This window comes from Mauremys reevesii, linkage group 5 (genome assembly GCF_016161935.1).
Source record: "Mauremys reevesii isolate NIE-2019 linkage group 5, ASM1616193v1, whole genome shotgun sequence".
NCBI lineage: Eukaryota > Metazoa > Chordata > Testudines > Geoemydidae > Mauremys > Mauremys reevesii.
This window is the reverse complement of record NC_052627.1, coordinates 54,993,022-55,012,009: the sequence shown is the minus strand read 5'-3', so window position 1 is coordinate 55,012,009 and position 18,988 is coordinate 54,993,022.

Here is an 18,988-nt window from a genome sequence, read left to right as displayed (position 1 = left end):
CGTGTGATATAAAATCGCAGAGCTCAACCTTTGTCTATGTGAAAAGATTTAAATCCATGTTTTATTTTATCATTTAATCAAACATGACCAGCAGCCAGTGACCTTAACCCTGTTTAAAAGTCCTGGATTCTGCAGTGAACCTCTGACTTTCCTGAGCCTGGTAGAATTGTGTTGTTGTCCTCTCTGTGGGCTCTCTGTAGGTCAGAGAGCTCTCTAAAGTATATGGTACTTATGGGGACTTCATCTTGTTAGTTACAGAAACAGAAGTGGAATGCAAGCCATAATTTTAACTGGTAGTTCTGTTTTTGTGACAGGGCATTTATTCGGAAGGTGGATGTGGGGAAAAAACAGGGAAACAGAGCTTATTAAAGGTATGAACAGTTGCCCTGTGGTATAATCCAATATTTATCAGATTTTTTGTGGGTTATTGCTGAGAGGCTGAAAAGAGAAAAAACTGCAGCTTTTGCCTCAGATGACTAATGCTCAGCTGTATATGATAAACACCCTTCACCCTCTCTAAACCAAATTCAACTTATGTTGAATGTGCTTATTTTGATGCTTTGCAATTTTAGTCGAGAAGGAGACAGACTGAACCACTGCTGCTTTTTTGATCAAATATCCTATTTCAGCTTGTCAGCATTAAGCAGAAATGTCTGCTTATTTGATTAAAATTAATCCATTGCCAATGTTAGCTTGTCTTTCTCCTGATGCTGTGGGCTGTAACACTAGCACAGTCAGACATCAAAAGCTGTGTTCAATTCCTTTTAAATTTTCTAATTTTACATCTGTCACGTGGGTGTTATTTGGCAAGTTCTCTGAAGGCTTTTTGCCATTTTAGAAAGGCCACTGGCTATCCCAGGTTTCAGGAGTGCCCCACATACCTCAGCCAGGGGGCAGTCTGCTGCCGCCTGCCATCAAACCTTCACAGGACAAAGCAAAGAGGAGCACAAAGATTGCCAGAAGAATAGTTTGCATTACGTATTCATACCATTTTCTGCTCCCATTACATTTCTTCCAGGAGATCGGATTCCTGTTGTGCCATTTTCTGTTTTTATCAGTACTTTTAATACCTCAGTTAGGGTGACATTTACACAGGTGTACAGGCCCACGGAAGGCCCAACACACTCTTTATATCCTTTGTTAAGTTCTTAAACATAACCTAGAAGAGGGAGGAAGGAGTGAACTGGGCTTGTTCCCAGTCATGTATGAAGGGACCTAAACGGTTTTGCTTTTAAAAGGTTTTTCCTCTTCCCTACTGATTTATCTCAGGAATTCAAGCCTTGCTTACCCCGGAAGACTCTGTGGATGAGCTGCTAGGATTACAGAATTAAAAGTACCAAGGAAGATTTGCCTTTTTAAATGAGCGGGTAAGTGGTTTTTATTCAGACATTTTTGTTCAGCTTTATTCACAACTATTTATTTCAAACACTTAAGTGAAAAGATCTCTTTGTTAAGGATTCAACAGCCTACCACTTTCAGTTAAGAGCCAAGAAAACTCCCAATATACAATTCTGGGATCCCCAATGAGTCCACCATGAAACCAGGAAAGACCAGCCTTGACATTTTCAAAGTTAAAAGCAAACAAACAATACCTTTGATAAAATGTCTCCACCGTTGTAGGTTTTGTTTAAAGATAACTGAAAAAAAAATGGGGGGGGGGGGAGGAGAACAACACAAACCTACCTTTCCTCCCACCCTCCATCCCCACTTTGCTGGTTGCTTTTAAGTGATTATTATAGCTTTGTGTGGGTGGATTTCACAAAAACTCTACTGCATAGGGTGAGCCAACATGCTGTGTGTTAATTTGGTTCACCATTCCAATTCTCCTCCAGTTAGAGCAGCAGTGAAGACTAGGGAGCAGAGAACCCAGTGAAACAGTAAAGAAGAGGGTGAATGAAGAGCACCATTCCTCCTTTTCCTTATCGCTCATCTAATTGGAGGCAAAGGGGAAGGGTGAAGCAAATCAAGATTCTGAATACACACCAGTCCTCAATTTAATTTGGCTGGCATTCTGGAAAAAGGCCAGTGTTCTAAGCATTAAACATTTATGGTCCATCCTGGACTGAGCAAGACATACAAATTCTGTAGTCATCTTGTTAAAATGAATCCATTTTTCTAACTAAGCCAGTCCCAAGAAACTGCTTTTATGACAATGTCTGTATCATTTATTATTATAAAAGTAATATCTCCAGTACAATGTCAAAGTCATTGCCCATCAGCCTATAGGGCTGTCACCACCTTCCCATGTTCTCTGCAGGGAGAGAAGAGAGTTTTAGTAGTTCCCTTTCCAGAACATTAATAAGCCTGTAGGACTGTCTCACATTAGGGCAGTGGTTTTCAACCTAGATGGTCCACAGACTATGTGTAAGATTTCGAAAGGAGTCCGCACCTCCATTCAAAAATTTTTAGGGGACTGCAAATAAAAATCATTAGGGCATGCCTACATTAGGCATTTTTACTGCAGTGTAGTTTCAAACCAAGGTTATGTTATACTGGCAGTGCCAGCCCCACTTCACACTGGTCTACCAGGCAGCACATCTACATTGGGGGTCTGTCTGCACTTGAAACAATACAGCAGCACAGCTGCATGTGCACCACTGTAGTGCAGATCCTACCTATGCTGATGGAAGGGGTTCTCCTGTCGACGTACATAATTCACCTCCCCGAGAGGTGGTAGCTAGGTTGACAGAAGAATTCTTCCATTGACCTAGCACTGTCTACAGAGAGAGTTAGGTCAGATTAACTAAGTCACTCCGAGGTGTGGAAAAGTAAATATGGCAGGCGACCAGCTTGGCTTAACAGTGAAATCCTTGCTCGTCTTAAACACAAAAGAACAGCTTACAAGAAGTGGAAGATTGGACAAATAACCAGGGAGGAGTATAAAATTATTGTTCAGGCATGCAGGTGTGAAATCAGGAAGGCCAAATCACACTTGGAGTTGCAGCTAGCCGGAGATGTTAGGAGTAACAAGAAGGGTTTCTTTAGGTATGTTAGCAACAGGAAGAAAGTCAAGGAAAGTGTGGGCCCCTTGCTGAATGAGGGAGGGAACCTAGTGACAGAGGATGTGGAGAAAGCTAGTGTACTCAATGCTTTTTTTGCCTCTGTCTTCACAGACAAGGTCAGCTCCCAGACAGCTGCACTCTGCAGCACGGTATGGGGAGGAGATGACCAGCTCTCTGTGGAGAAAGAAGTAGTTCGGGGCTATTTAGGAAAGCTGGACAAGCACAAGTCCATGGGGCCGGATGCGCTGCATCCGAGGGTGCTAAAGGAGTTGGCCGATGAGATTGCAGAGCCATTGGCCATTATCTTTGAAAAATCATGGCGATCGGGGGAGGTCCCGGATGACTGGAAAAAAGCTAATGTAGTGCCCATCTTTAAAAAAAGGAAGAAGGAAGATCCAGGGAACTACAGGCCAGTCAGTCTCACCTCAGTCCCTGGAAAAATCATGGAACAGGTCCTCAAGGAATCAATCCTGAACTACTTAAAGGAGGGGAAAGTGATCAGGAACAGTCAGCATGGATTCACCAAGGGCAAGTCATGCCTGACTAACCTAATTGCCTTCTATGACGAGATAACCGGCTCTGTGGATGAGGGGAAAGCAGTGGATGTACTATTTCTGGACTTTAGCAAAGCTTTTGATAAAGTCTCCCACAGTATTCTTGCCAGCAAGTTAAAGTAGTATGGGCTGGATGAATGGATGGTAAGGTGGATAGAAAACTGGCTAGATGGTCGGGCTCAACGGGTAATGATCAATGGTTCCATGTCTAGTTGGCAGCCGGTATCAAGTGGAGTGCCCCAAGGGTCGGTGCTGGGGCCGGTTTTATTCAATATCTTCATTAACGATCTGGAGGATGGTGTGGACTGCACCCTTAGCAAGTTTGCAGATGACACTAAACTGGGAGGAGTGGTTGATACGCTGGAGGGTAGGGATAGGATACAGAAGGACCTAGACAAATTAGAGGATTGGGCCAAAAGAAATATGATGAGGTTCAACAAGGACAAGTGCAGAATCCTGCACTTAGGACGGAAGAATCCCATGCACTGCTACAGACTAGGGACCGAATGGCTGGGCAGCAGTTCTGCAGAAAAGGACCTAGGGGTTACGGTGGACGAAAAGCTGAATATGAGTCAACAGTGTGCCCTTGTTGCCAAGAAGGCTAATGGCATTTTGGGTTGTATAAGTAGGGGCATTTCCAGCAGATCGAGGGATGTGATCATTCCCCTCTACTCAGCACTGGTGAGGCCTCATTTGGAGTACTGTGTCCAGTTTTGGGCCCCACACTACAAGAAGGATGTGGATAAATTGGAGAGAGTCCAGCGGAGGGCAACAAAAATGATTAGGGGGCTGGAGCACATGACTTATGAGGAGAGGCTGAGGGAACTGGGATTGTTTAGTCTGCAGAAGAGAAGAATGAGGGGGGATTTGATAGCTGCTTTCAACTACCTGAAAGGGGGTTCCAAAGAGGATGGATCTAGACTGTTCTCAGTGGTAGAAGATGACAGAACAAGGAGTAATGGTCTCAAGTTGCAGAGGGGGAGGTTTAGGTTGGATATTAAAAACTTTTTCACTAGGAGGGTGGTGAAGAACTGGAATGGGTTACCTAGGGAGGTAGTGGAATCTCCTTCCTTAGAGGTTTTTAAGGTCAGGCTTGACAAAGCCCTGGCTGGGATGATTTAGTTGGGTTTGGGCCAGCTTTGAGCAGGGGGTTGGACTAGATGACCTCCTGAGGTCCCTTCCAACCCTGAGATTCTATGATTCTATGACCTTGGCTACACTGGCGCTTTACAGTGCTGCAACTTTCTCGCTCGGGGTGTGAAAAAACACACCCCCTGAGCGCAGCAAGTTACAGCGCTGCAAAGCACCAGTGTGAGCACGGCTCCCAGCGCTATAAGCTAATCCCCACAGGGAGGTGGAGTACCTGCAGCACTGGGAGAGCTCTCTCCCAGCGCTGGTGCCACGACCACACTTGCACTTCAAAGCGCTGCCGCAGGAGCGCTCCTGCGGCAGCGCTGTACGGCTGCAAGTGTAGCCATACCCTCAGTGTTAAAATCACTTAATCCTGAAGAGCAGCTCTGTATAAGATCAAAAGTTTGTCTCTCTCACCAACAGAAATTGGTCCAAAAAAGGTATTTCCTCACCCACCTTGTCTCTCTAAACCCTTGTGTCATATACAAGCCTTTCAGATTACACTTTGATCACCTTTCTTACCGTACTTTTAGAAATCCTGGCCTGATCTGCATCGAACTGATACAACTCAATAAATCTGACTTAACTGTAAGGACCAAATTTATCACGGCCACAACTTCACTGTTTTTCATAAGTGAATTTGAGTCTCAAATCTATGAGCCTGGCCCCAAACTTTCTCGAGCCTATTTTTCATACTATGTGTCTCAGCTACTCAGGATTAGAACTTTAAAGGTGATTGCAAATGGGTGGGAAGAGGGGGATTAGGACTGTGCCCTTCTCCCGCTTTGTTTGTTTTTGTTATGTATTTTTATACATTTTTATAGCATGTTTTTTTGGCGGGGCTTTAAGTGGTGGGAGAGAGTGAGGATGACTTCTTAGTTTTAACATTAGAAATTCAGATCTTGAGTACGCTGTTTTTACTGGAAGACTGTCCAGGCAACTGAAGAATATCAGAGAAACCATAAAAGTGAAACCTGATTAACTAAGGCTCAAATTAATGGGACTACTCACTACATAAAGTACATGAATAAGCATTTGGAGGATCAGCATCTAAGCAGGGATGGGGTTTTTAGTTAGACAAATCTGATTTTTGTGAACACCTATTTAATTCAAATGCCTGAGTAGAATTGGAAGAAACACTTTTATTGAACATTTAACTCCCTATCCCTTCGGTTAATAGCAGAGATCTCCCCCACTATCAAAGTCACCTAAGAAAGATTTCCAAATAAACAGAGAAAGACCAGATTTAACATGCCTGCTAGCAACAAGCAGATTTTTTTTTAAAATGGAGAAACCTCAACAGGGATCTTAAGAGGGCATTTTTACACATCACAAACTGAAAAAGGTGACTCATCCCACCTGTCCATTGGTAAGTACTGAGAGAACATCTAATTCATTTCAAATACACCACCCAGCAACCCTAAAATGAAGATCACCTTCTATGGCTTGGGAAACATGGTCTGATGGACTGAGAATATGACAGAGCTCCTAAATTTAGTCCCATCCGTAGTACAATACCTTGAAGCTATAAAATGCTAAATATTATTGCTGACCTGCGCTGGGCTGGAACTGACAAGGAGCGTGACGTGAATGCTGATCGGGTGCATCCCTGACTATCTTGGCTAATTTACCATTGATGGACCCATCCTCCATGAAGTTATCTAGTTCTTTTTTGATAGTTTTGGCCTTCAAACTATCCCCTGGCAATGAGTGCCACAGGTTGACTGAGTTGTGTTGGTTTTAAACCTGCTGCCTACTTTATTGGGTGACCCCTGGGTCTTGTGTTATGTGAAGTAGATAACACTTCCTTATTCACTTGCTCCATATCATTCATGGTTTTATAGACTTCCTTCATATCCCCCCCGTTAGTTGTTCAGCTTGGAAAAAAGACAGTCCCAGTCTTTTAAATCTTTCCTCATATGAAAGCTGTTCCATACCCCTAATCATTTTTGTTGCCCTTCTCCGTACTTTTTCCAATTTTAACTTTTTTGATATGAGGTGACCATAACTGCAGGCAGTACCACGGATTTATATAGTAAAACAGTATATATTATAATGCCACTATCTATCCCTTTCCTAATATTTGTTGACCCCCTCAAAAGAATTCTAGTAGATTGGAGAGGAATGATTTCCCTTTACAAAAGGGATGTTGATTCTTCCCCAACAAATCGTGTTCATCTAGGTGTCTGGTAATTCTGTTCTTCATTATAGTTTCAACCAATCTGCCTGGTACTGAAGTTAGGCTTACTGACCTGCAATTACCAGGATTGTCTCTGCAGCCTTTTTTAAAAATTGGTGCCACATTAGCAATCCTCCAGTCATCTGGTCCAGAGGCTCATTTAAGTGATAGATTACATACCACAGTTACCAAGAGTCCTGTGGCACCTTCTAGACTAACAGACATATTGGAGCCTAAGCTTGTGAAAGCACAAGCTTAGGCTCCAATATGTCTGTTAGTCTATAAGGTGCCACAGGACTGTTTGTCGCTTTTTACAGATCCAGACTAACACGGCTACCCCTCTGATACTTGATACCACAGTTAGTAATTCTGCAATTTCATATTTGAGTTCTTTCAATACTTTTGGGTGTATACATTGGTGCTAGAATTAGGGGTGCTGCCACACTCCCTGGCTTGAAGTGGTTTCCATCATATAGAGTTTACAGTTTGGTTCAATGGTTCAACCCCACTATACAAAGTGAGTAAATATCATCTGGCCTGGTGACTTACTGCTGTTCAATTTAATCAATTTCTTCCAAAACTACTTCTACTGACATCTCAGTCTGGGACAATTCCTCAGATTTGTCATCTAAAAAGAATGGCTCAGGTATAGGAATCTCCCTCACATCCTCTGCAGGGAAGATTGATGCAAAGAATTCATTTAGCTTTCCACAATGGCCTTATCTTCCTTGAGTGCTCTGTTAGCACCTTGATTGTCCAATGGCCCCACTGATTGCTTGGCAGGCTTCCTGCTTCTGACATATTTAATTTTTTTTTGGCTAATAGTTTTTGAGCCTGTGGCTAGTTGCTCTTCAAATTCTTTTTTGGCCTGCCTAATTATAAACTTTTACATCTGATTTGCCAGAGTTTATGCTCCTTTCTATTTGCCTTCCTGTATAGCAGTGGTCCCAAACTTTTCAGGGTCCCCTGTTCCCCACCCTCAGCCCCCGAGTCGGACACAGGTAAGGGGCTGAGGCTGGGGGTAGGCCTGGGGCTAGGAAAGGCCAGATGCAGAGTTGCAGCCAGACCGCAGTTAGGGCCGGGACTGCTGTTTGGACCAGAGCAGAGCTGTGAGTGGAGTGGAGCAGGGCTGGGTGCTGTTCCCTTCCAACCTCCCCAGGGGGCTGGCCTAAACCCCACCACACCCTCCCCCACCCCTCCCACAGTTTCAGGACCTCTGCTATATAGGCGCCTGCTTTCACAAAAGGCTCCCCAGTTCCTAATAAACCTAAATCTCTCCTCCCTACACCCTTGTCTGATCCATGCATTGAGACCCTGCAGCTCTGCCTGTCTAACTGGCCCTGCGTGTGGAACTAAAATCATTTCAGAGAATGCTACCATAGAGGTCCTGGACTTCAATCTCTTACCTAGAAGTCTAAATTTGGCCTTCAAGACCTCTCTTCTCTCTTGCCCTATATCACTGGTGTCTACGTGTACTACAACTACCAGTTTCTCCCCAGAACTGTATATAAGCCCCCTTTAGATATCTCGAGAGATCTGCAACCTTCACACCTGGCAGGCAAGTCACTATGTAGTTCTCTTGGTCATCACAAACCTATCTATATTTCTAATGATCGAATCCTCCATTACTATTACCTGTCTTACTAATTACTGGCATTCCCTCCTGCAAAGAGGTATCCTCAGTGTGAGAGGATACCCTGACATCATAGTGAAGGAGGGTCCCAACTATGGGATCGTTTCCTTCCACTCCACTTGGATGTTCTCCTTCCCCGAGACTTTCATCTTCCTCGACAGAGGACAGGCTGCAAGACTGAGGTTGGCATGGCTCTACTGTGTCGCAGAAAGTCTCATCTATCTCTGTGTCTCTGAGATCCTCCAGGTCAGCCACTCTGGCCTTCAGAGCCATGAGCTCCTTACACATGCCACCAGTGATTTCCCTACACCCCCCCTGAATTTTCCCAACACCCCCCCTCCCCAAGTTTTGTGAGCTAGTTACATACCAATTTAGTGACTGTTTGGAAATCTGAATTTAAACTGAAACATTAATACACACTTTAAAAGCTTATACAGTGTATGATAAAATATGTCAAGTATCAGAGGGGTAGCCGTGTTAGTCTGGATCTGTAAAAGCAGCAAAGAATCCTGTGGCACCTTATAGACTAACAGACGTTTTGCAGCATGAGCTTTCGTGGGTGAATACCCACTTCTTCGGATGCAAGTAGTGGAAATTTCCAGGGGCAGGTATATATATATGCAAGCAAGAAGCAAGCTAGAGATAACGAGGTTAGTTCAATCAGGGAGGATGAGGCTGTGAATGGCTAGCCAACTACAGAACCAGTTTCTCCTCCCTTGGTTTTCACACCTCTACTGCTAAAACAGGGCCTCATCCTCCCTGATTGAACTAACCTCATTATCTCTAGCTTGCTTCTTGCTTGCATATATATCTGCCCCTGGAAATTTCCACTACTTGCATCCGAAGAAATGGGTATTCACCCACGAAAGCTCATGCTGCAAAACGTCTGTTAGTCTATAAGGTGCCACAGGATTCTTTGCTGATAAAATATGTGTATCTGAAAAAGTATAATATATTTGAAAAGTATGAACATAGACTAGCTTCCTTGCTTCCTTATACAGCTGTTTTTTATGATGTCAGTGCATTCATTTAGTTGATGTTGGCCAACCTAATAATTTCAAATGATGATTTGTAAGCAAAGTCTAAATGAGTTCTCCCTGACAGCTAGTGATGAGCTGGGGGCTAAGGCTTCAGGGCCAGATTATATTTACATTCACACCTAATCTACCTAGGTATCCAGCAAACAGAGCTGTGTTGTCCAAGTGATAGATTTTGGCTGGGGTTGGGTTACAAACCACTTGACTGTGGGGGAAGGGGGGATGAAATGTTGTTCTTATTGTATGAGTAAAGGCCAGTAGAACTGTACTTAGTCTGTGATGATTTGAAGGCATCGAGAGAGGGTGGGGACCTGTCCCTCTCCACTGTTTAAAGACAGAGCTGATTAGGCTCCATAGATAGTCTTTTGTTCTGTTAAGTGACCACTGCAGCTGAAATCACTGACAATCAGGTCTAAGTGCTTAGTCCTGTTGTGGGGACAGTGTTCCTGTGGGTACAGTGTTTTTGTGTAAGACAGCCCAGACTGCACTAGCAGCAAGGTTCCCACACTGAGAGCTCAGCTGAAATCACTGAGAGCTGGTGGAACCTAAAGAGACCAACTTGCAGAGGTCACAGTGGGAGGTGACAGCAGAAGGTGACTGTGCAGGGCCACTGGCAACAGAATGGTGGAGTGAACCATGGCACAACGAACAGCCGTGACCAGAGCTAACTGTGCCTTTTTGTCCCCCACCTGGAAGGTGTACTCACATGAAAGCACCTCTGAACTCTGAGGCTATGGCTACACCTGCACTTCAAAGCGCTGCGCTAAGTGTAGTCAAAGCGCCAGCGCTGGGAGAGAGCTCTCCCAGTGCTGTCCGTACTCCACCTCCCTGTGGGGAATAACGTGCCGCGCTCCCAGCGCTGGGGCTTTGACCACACTGGCACTTTGCAGCGCCGCAATTTGCAGCGCTGGAGAGGGTGTGTTTTCACACCCTGCTGCAGCGCTGCAAATTTGCAAGTGTAGCCAAGGCCTGAGTCTCCACTGACCAAGGACAACACCGGTGAGTGGAGTGCGGTGGAGGGAAAAGTGAGGGGCATGTTAAATAAACATTTGTTTGTTGGACTATATTTTAGTCACTTTTCTCCAGAATGCTAGATTTGTGACTGGGAATGGAAACTTATATAAATATGTTTCCCAGTAGGCCAAGATTTTTAAAATGCAGTATTTGCCAAGGTTATCTCACATTGTTGCTATCTTGAGAGGTCATTATGTTGGGGAGTTTCTGTACTAAACATTTTTATTATAATTACTTTTTACATAAGAATGGTCATACTGGGTCAGACCCATGGTCCATATAGCCCAGTGTCCTGTCTTACAACAGTGGTCAAGGCCAGGTGCTTCAGAGGGAACGAATAGAACAGGGAATCATCAAGTGATCCATCCCCTGTTGCCCATTCCCAGCTTCTGGCAAACAGGCTAGGGACACTCAGAGCATGGCATTGCATCCCTCTCATCCTGGCTAATAGCCACAGATGGACCTGTTCTCCAGGAATTTATCTAGTTCTTTTTAAAATCCTGAAAGAGTTCCCTGGGTTAACTTTATATTGTGTGAAGAAATATTTCCTTTTGTTTTTTTAAAACCTGCTGCCTATTAATTTCATTGGGTGACTGCTAGTTCTTGTGTTATGTGAAGGATTAAATAAAATTTCCTTATTCACTTTCTTCGCACCAGTCAAGATTTTGTAGACCTCTATCATATCCCCATTAGTCATCTCTTTTCTAAGCTGAAAATTCCCAGTCACTTTAATCTCTCCTCCTGTTTCATACCCCTCATCATTTTAGTTGCCCATCTCTGTACCTTTTCCAATTCCAATGTATATATATTTTAGGATGGGTGACCAGATCTACACACACTATTCAAGGTGTGCACGTACCATGGATTTATATAGAGGCAATATGATATTTTCTGTCTTATTATCTATCCCTTTCTTAATGATTCCCAACATTGTTTGCTTTTGTGACTGTTGCTGCACACGGAGTGGATGTTTTCAGAGATCTATCCACAATGACTCCAAGATCTCTTCCTTGAGTGTTAACAGCTAATTCAGATGCCATCATTTTGTATGTATAGTTGAGATTGCTTTCCAATGTGCATTACTTTGCATTTATCAGCATTGAATTTAATTTGCCATTTTGTTGCCCAGTCACCCAGTTTTGTGAGATCCCTTTGTAGATCTTCACAGTCTGCCTGGGACTTAACTATCTTGAATAGTTTTGTATCATCTGCAAATTTTGCCACCTCACTGTTTACCCATTTTTCCAGATGAATATGTTGAATAGGACTGGTCCCAGTACTGACCCCTCAAGGATACCACTATTTATCGCTCTCCATTCTGAAAACTGATAATTTATTCCTACCCTTTGTTTCCCATCTTTTAACCAGTTACTGATCCATGAGAGGATCTTCCCTCTTACTCCATGATGGCTTACTTTTCAAAAGTCAATTTAAATTAAATACTTTTTAATTTTTTTTTTTTTTTTTAGAAATCTAGATCTGTTATGTGTTTTGGTGTATCTTGCATTTTCCTTATGTTAAATTTGGATTATCCTAACAAAACATTTACTTTATTCACTTTCTTCACATCAGTCAAGATTTTATAGACCTTTAGCATATCCCCCCTTAGTCGTCTCTTTTCTAAGCTGAAAATTCCCAGTCATTTTAATTTCTTCTCCTGTTTCATACCCCTAATCATTTTAGTTGCCCATCTCTGTACTGTTTGCATTTTCAGTATGTCTTTTTTGGGATAGGGTAACCAGATCTGCACACAGTATTCAAGGTGTACATGTGCCATGGATTTATATAGAGGCAATATGATATTTTCTGTCTTATTATCTATCCCTTTCTTAAAAAAGCAAAGGTTTCAGAGGAGCAGCCGTGTTAGTCTGTATTGCAAAAAGAACATAAGCTTTCGTGGGCTACATCCATTGAAGTGGACTGTAGCCCACGAAAGCTTATGCTCAAATAAATTTGTTAGTCTCTAAGGTGCCACAAGTGCTCCTGTTCTTTTTAAAAAAGCAAACAGAATGCTGGGAATCACTGACTGCCGCTGCACACTGAGTGGATGTTTTCAGAGAACTATCCACAATGACTGCAAGATCTTTCTTGAGTGTTAACAGCTAATTCAGACTCCTTCATTTTGTATGTATAGTTGAGATTGTTTTCCAATGTACATTACTTTGCATTTATCAACATTAAATTTCATCTGCCATTTTTGTTGCCCAGTCACCCAGTTTTATGAGATCCCTTTGTAACACTTCGCAGTCTGCCTGGGACTTACCTATCTTGAATAGTTTGGTATCATCTGCAAATTTTGCCACCTCACTGTTTACCCATTTTTCCAGATGAATATGTTGAACAGCACTGGTCCCACTACCGACCCCTCAGGGATACCACTATTTATCTCTCTCCATTCTGAGAACTGATAATTTATTCCTACCCTTTGTTTCCCATCTTTTAACCAGTTACTGATCCATGAGAGGATCTTCCCTTTTACCCCATGATGGCTTACTTTTCAAAAGTCAATTTAAATTAAATGCTTTTTTTTAAAATGTATATATTTTTTAGAAATCTAGACCTGTTATGTGTTTTGGTGTAACTTGCATTATTCTTATGTTAAATTTGCATAATCCTAACAAAACATTTACTTTATTCATATCTCTTTTACATCTCATTGGTCCTGACACCCCTCCCCCCCCCCGGTAAATTCGAACACCCCCCCTAATTTCAATTCCTGGGGAAACCACTGCATGCCACCAGCCCACAAGGCAGGTGATCATAAATGCTACATTCAGTGCAATAAGCTGAATAGCTTCCATTCTGCTGGTGGACTTCTGCCTGCATTCTTTTTACTCCTGCGGCGTTTGGTTTGGGGGGTTTGTTTTTTGATTTTTTTTTTTTGGAGGGGTGGGGAGAAGAGTGTTTATTGGCCTAAGTTTAGACAATGTTAATCTCAGGTTCCCCCTTTAAATTTCCTCACAAAACTCCCATTAGCTGATCTTGTTCACCAGCCCCCCTGGTCACCTAGGAGCTGGCTTTTTAAACCCCGGTTCTCCCTGAGTAGCCCCTCCCCCTGTTTAACAGTTAATGGGTGCTAACAGGCTTAGGGACCAAAGCCTTGTTAAGAAGCTCTAAGCCAGGGGTTGTCATTTATTTTTTGTCACGGTCCAAATTTCTTGGTCAGGTATAGTCAAGGTCCAGACTCAGAGAAACTTTTTCACACCGCAACAACAATAGCAATAAAATAATAATAATAATAATAATAATAAGTGAATAGAAAGATTTCACGGTCTGTTCAAAAGCTTCTGGCGGTCAGGATTTGGCCCACGGTCCGCCTCATTGACTACCCCTTCTTAAGTGATGCCTAGCAGGCCGGTAGTCTCAGCACACAGCCCCCCCAGACAGACCACACTATGTACTTCAGTCAAGCAGCAAGCACAGACAACAAACTCACCTCAAAGTCAGAGCTGCTCCTCCTTCAGCTGGAGAACTTCTTCGCAAAATTCCATTAGCTGCTCCTGTTCACTAGTTCCTCTGGTCGCTTAGGTCGCTATAATCCAAAGTGTATTCATAATCAGTTTCATGGGGAGCTGTGTTTGAACCATGCTTCGGACCAATTTTCTAACAGTGTGTATAGAGAACTTTGGGGGTATCAACAAGAGAAGCAGGCCCTCAAACTATAAAAAGTAACTGGCTGGAGAGGTGCCAGGTTGGAGTCTTAGGGCTCGTCTACACTGGCAAATTACAGCGTTGCAACTTTCTCGCTCCGGGGTGTGAAAAAACACACCCCTGAGCGCTGCAAGTTTCAGTGCTGTAACGTGCCAGTATAGACAGTACACCAGAACTGGGAGCTACACCCCTCATGGAGGTGGTTATTTTAGAGCGCTGGGAGAGCTCTGCCGCGACCACACAAACCACATTAAAGCACTGTCACGGCAGCGCTTTAATGTTGCCAGTGAAGATGTGCCCTTAATGTAAAGCAATTTAGTGCAACTGCTAATCTCAGAATACTGCTGGATTTCAGAAACCGGGGTTCTGTCAGGTGAAATCATTCTCACTATGGCAGCTTCTGAGCATTCATTGCAATTATTGGGTTTCACTCCCCATTTCTTAGACACCCAGAGGATGACTGAGACTGCACTCCAAGAGCCAATATAACAAAGGCTATAAGAATTCTTCCATCAACCTAGCTGTACCTCCACTGAGAGTTAGGATGACATAACTACACAACACAAGGCACAAAATTTTTCACAATCCTGAGTGACATAGCTAGGTTGATCTAATTTTTAAGAGTAGACCAGGCCTAAGTCCTATCTATACAGTGGTGTTGGTTACCAAGAACTGTGTTTCTCTTGTGAGACCTTCCCTCAGTGAGCAAGGAGCTGCATCCCCTGATTTATTTGTTTTAGTCCTGGTCTACACTATAAAGTTACATTGACCTAAAGTGACTTAATTTTGAATGTATCCATACCTAAAATTTGTCTCCCACAAATACTGGCACCCAGTTACATTGACATGATAGATTCACAGATTCTAAGTCCAGAAGGGCCCATTGTGATCATCTTGTCTGACAACCTCTATAAACACAGGCCACAGAACGTCCCCAAAATAATTCCTACTGCATTTCTTTTAGAAAAACATCCACTCTTTGATTTAAATATTGCCACTGATAAAGAATGCACCACACCCCTTGGTAAATTGTTCCAATAGTTAATTACCTTCATTGTCAAAAATTCACATCTTATTTCCAGTCTGAATTTGTCTAACTTCAACTTCTAGATATTGGATCATGTTATATCTTTCTTGGGTGGACTGAAGAGCCCATTATGAGGAATCTGTTCTTCACTTAAGCATTTCTAAATAATCAAGTCACCCCTTAACATTCTTTGTTAAGCTAAATAGTCTATCACAATAGGGCATATTTTCTAATCCTTTAATCATTCTTGTGGCTCTTCTCTGAACTTCAGTGTATCAACCCTCTCCAATGTATTCTTGAATTGTGGATACCAGAACTGGACACAGTATTCCAGCAGTGACTGCACCAGTACCAAATGCAGAGGTAACAAACTGGAATCTTGAACAGGAGTAGAGAGGTTATGCATCCAAGAATCACATTAGCCCTTTCGGCCACAGAGTCACACTAGAGCTCATGTTCAATTGATTATCCATACACGCCCACCCCATCCCAAATATTTTTCAGAGTTACTGCTTCCCAGGTTAGAGTCCCCCAAACAGTACCACCTTCCCCTGAACAACTTAGGGCTAAAGTTGAACAATTTCCATTGATGTAGTGCTAGTGTAGACATTACATTACCTGGGTCCACTAACCAACTTCCAGCTGGAGGAGAGGCAAAGGGACCAAAAGTCTCCCTGGGAAGTGCACTAGGACATTATGGCTTTGTTCAGGTTACAAAGGCAGATGTTGCAATACATTAATGAGCTAAATGCCTACAGACCCCGTACACAGCAGCCTTTCTTCCATGGGAAACTCCACACATTGCTCCCAACACCACCCAGAATAACACGTGGCAGCATGGCATAAACCTTTACCTCTACCACTTCACATCCGGGGAACACAAGGAGAATCATGCCTATACCTATAATGGCCTGTGATTACCACAGGATCCACCAGCAAGCACACTGCACTGTTTGTTTTTTACCATGAATGAAGCATTTTAATATGTAAACAAGTGTTTGTTTTACTTGTGCTTTGTAAGTACGGGTCACCCTAAGAGAGTGCTGCTAAAATGTTTTCATCTTGTCTTTTTGCAATTCAAGTTTGTTGCTTGTTCAGTTACACACAATAAACTTAGTTTTTGAAAACCAGAGTATATGTATTGATTAGTTTGCACAGAGTAGATATGTCACAGTCTACCCCTCTGCAAAAATAATAATGGGAATTAGTGTAAACACACAATACTACTATGTCTGACTGTTCAAATGATATATTTTAAGGCCTCCCTCAGCCACATAGCCTGTGTGTCTGGCCAAAATCAGCAGTTGGCACGCTTCACCCTTCCATCCTGCTGGTAGCCTTTCCCCTTTTGCTTCTCAAACATTATATAATGTTCCTATTGCTGCTGCATGTTGTGCATTTGCCTCACTGAGATCCAATCTAGCATTTATCACCACCAGCAAGCTTTAAGTCTTCCAAAGCACATTCAACAGTCATTCTGCACCCGCTCAGCCAACAGTTCAGTCATTCCTTGGTTCTCTCAAGGTGGCCAGTGTATAATTTCATAAGACAGGTGAGCAAATGTTCCCCCAAATCACTACTGGCATGTCAACTTCACCAATATTAGTAAGCTAGTCAGGCAAGAATTTCCCTGCTTGCAGCTTTTGGAAAAGTTCTCCATTCTTAAAGATGACAGCATCCTGCACCTTCCATGACCAGCCCACATTGGTGTCGGTGAAGCAACAAGAAGGTGGTCAGGGAAAGTGTGGGCCCCTTACTGAATGGGGGAAGCAACCTAGTGACAGAAGATGTACTCAATGCTTTTTTTGCCTCTGTCTTCACAAACAAGGTCAGCTCCCGCACTGCTGCACTGGGCAGCACAGCATGGGGAGGAGGTGACCAGCCCTCTGTGGAGAAAGAAGTGGTTCAGGACTATTTAGAAAAGCTGGACGAGCACAAGTCCATGGGGCCGGATGCACTGCATCCGAGGGCGCTAAAGGAGTTGGCTGGTGTGATTGCAGAGCCATTGGCCATTATCTTTGAAAACATGGCGATCAGGGGAGGTCCCAGATGACTCGAAAAAGGTTAATGTAGTGCCCATCTATTAGAAAGGGAAGGAGGATCATCTGGGGAACTACAGGCCAGTCAGCCTTACCTCAGTCCCTGGAAAAATAATGAAGCAGGTCCTCAAGGAATCAATTTCCAAGCACTTAGAGGAAAGTGATCAGGATTCACAAAGGGCAAGTCATGCCTGACTAACCTAATTGCCTTCTATGATGAGATAACTGGCTCTGATATGGCTTTTGATATGGTCTCCAGCAGTATTCTTGCCAGCAAGTTAAAGAAGCATGGGCTGGATGAATGGACTATAAGGTGGATAGAAAGCTGGCTAGATCACCGGGTACTGATCAATGGCTCCATGTCTAGTTGGCAGCCAGTATCAAGCGGAGTGCCTCAAAGATCAGTCCTGGGGCCGGTTTTGTTCACTATCTTCATTAATGATCTGGAGGATGGCATGGATTGCACCCTCAGCAAGTTTGCAGATGACACTAAACTGGGAGGAGTGGTAGATATGCTGGAGGGTAGGGATAGGATACAGAGGGACCTAGACAAATTAGAGGATTGGACCAAAAGAAATCTGATGAGGTTCAACAAGGACAAGTGCAGAGTCCTGCACTTAGGACGGAAGAATCCCATACACTGCTACAGACTAGGGACCGAGTGGCTAGGCAGCAGTTCTGCAGAAAAGGACCTAGGAGTTACAGTGGACGAGAAGCTGGATAGGAGACAACAGTGTGCCCTTGTTGCCAAGAAGACTAACGGCATTTTTGGCTGTATAAGTAAGAGCATTGCCAGCAGTTCGAAGGGACGTGATCATTCCCCTCTATTCAGCATTGATGAGACCTCATCTGGAGTACTGTGTCCAGTTTTGGGCCCACACTGCAAGAAGGATGTGGAAAAATTGTAAAAAAAGAATCCAGCGGAGGGCAACAAAAATGATTAGGGGTCTGGAGCACAAGACTTATGAGGAGAAGCTGAGGAAACTGGGATTATTTAGTCTGCAGAAGAGACGAATGAGAGGGGATTTGATAGCTGCTTTTACCTACCTGAAAGGGGGTTCCAAAGAGGATGGATCTAGACTGTTCTCAGTGGTAGAAGATGACAGAACAAGGAGTAATGGTCTCAAGTTGCAGAGGGGGAGGTTTAGGTTGGATATTAAAAACTTTTTCACTAGGAGGGTGGTGAAGAACTGGAATGGGTTACCTAGGGAGGTAGTGGAATCTCCTTTCTTAGCGATTTTTAAGGTCAAGCTTGACAAAGCCCTGGCTGGGATGGTTTAGTTGGGGACTGGTCCTGCTTTGAGCAGGGGGTTGGACTAAATGACCTCCTGAGGTCCCTTCCAACCCTGATATTCTATGACTATGATTCCTTGGTGATCCACTAGCACTTGCATAACCATGGAGAAGCACCCCTTTCAATTTATTACTCTCTGGCAAGGTGGGGTGGTGCCAGAATAGGGATGTGTCCTGTGTACCCCACCACAGTCCAGTCCTTCAAATCCATCTGCTATTTTCTGTACATTTCCAAGAGCCATAGTTCTGTACAGGAGACAGAATGGCCTTGTGCAGGTAGAGGACAATGGAAAAAAAAAATCTACAAATGGCCAACTGACTGATAATCTAGTATTGCAAGCTTCCAGACCACGATTACCACTCACTTTTCCATTGTCAATGCAGCTCTCATTCTGTTGTCCTAACACTGGAGGGTTGGGGCAAGCTTG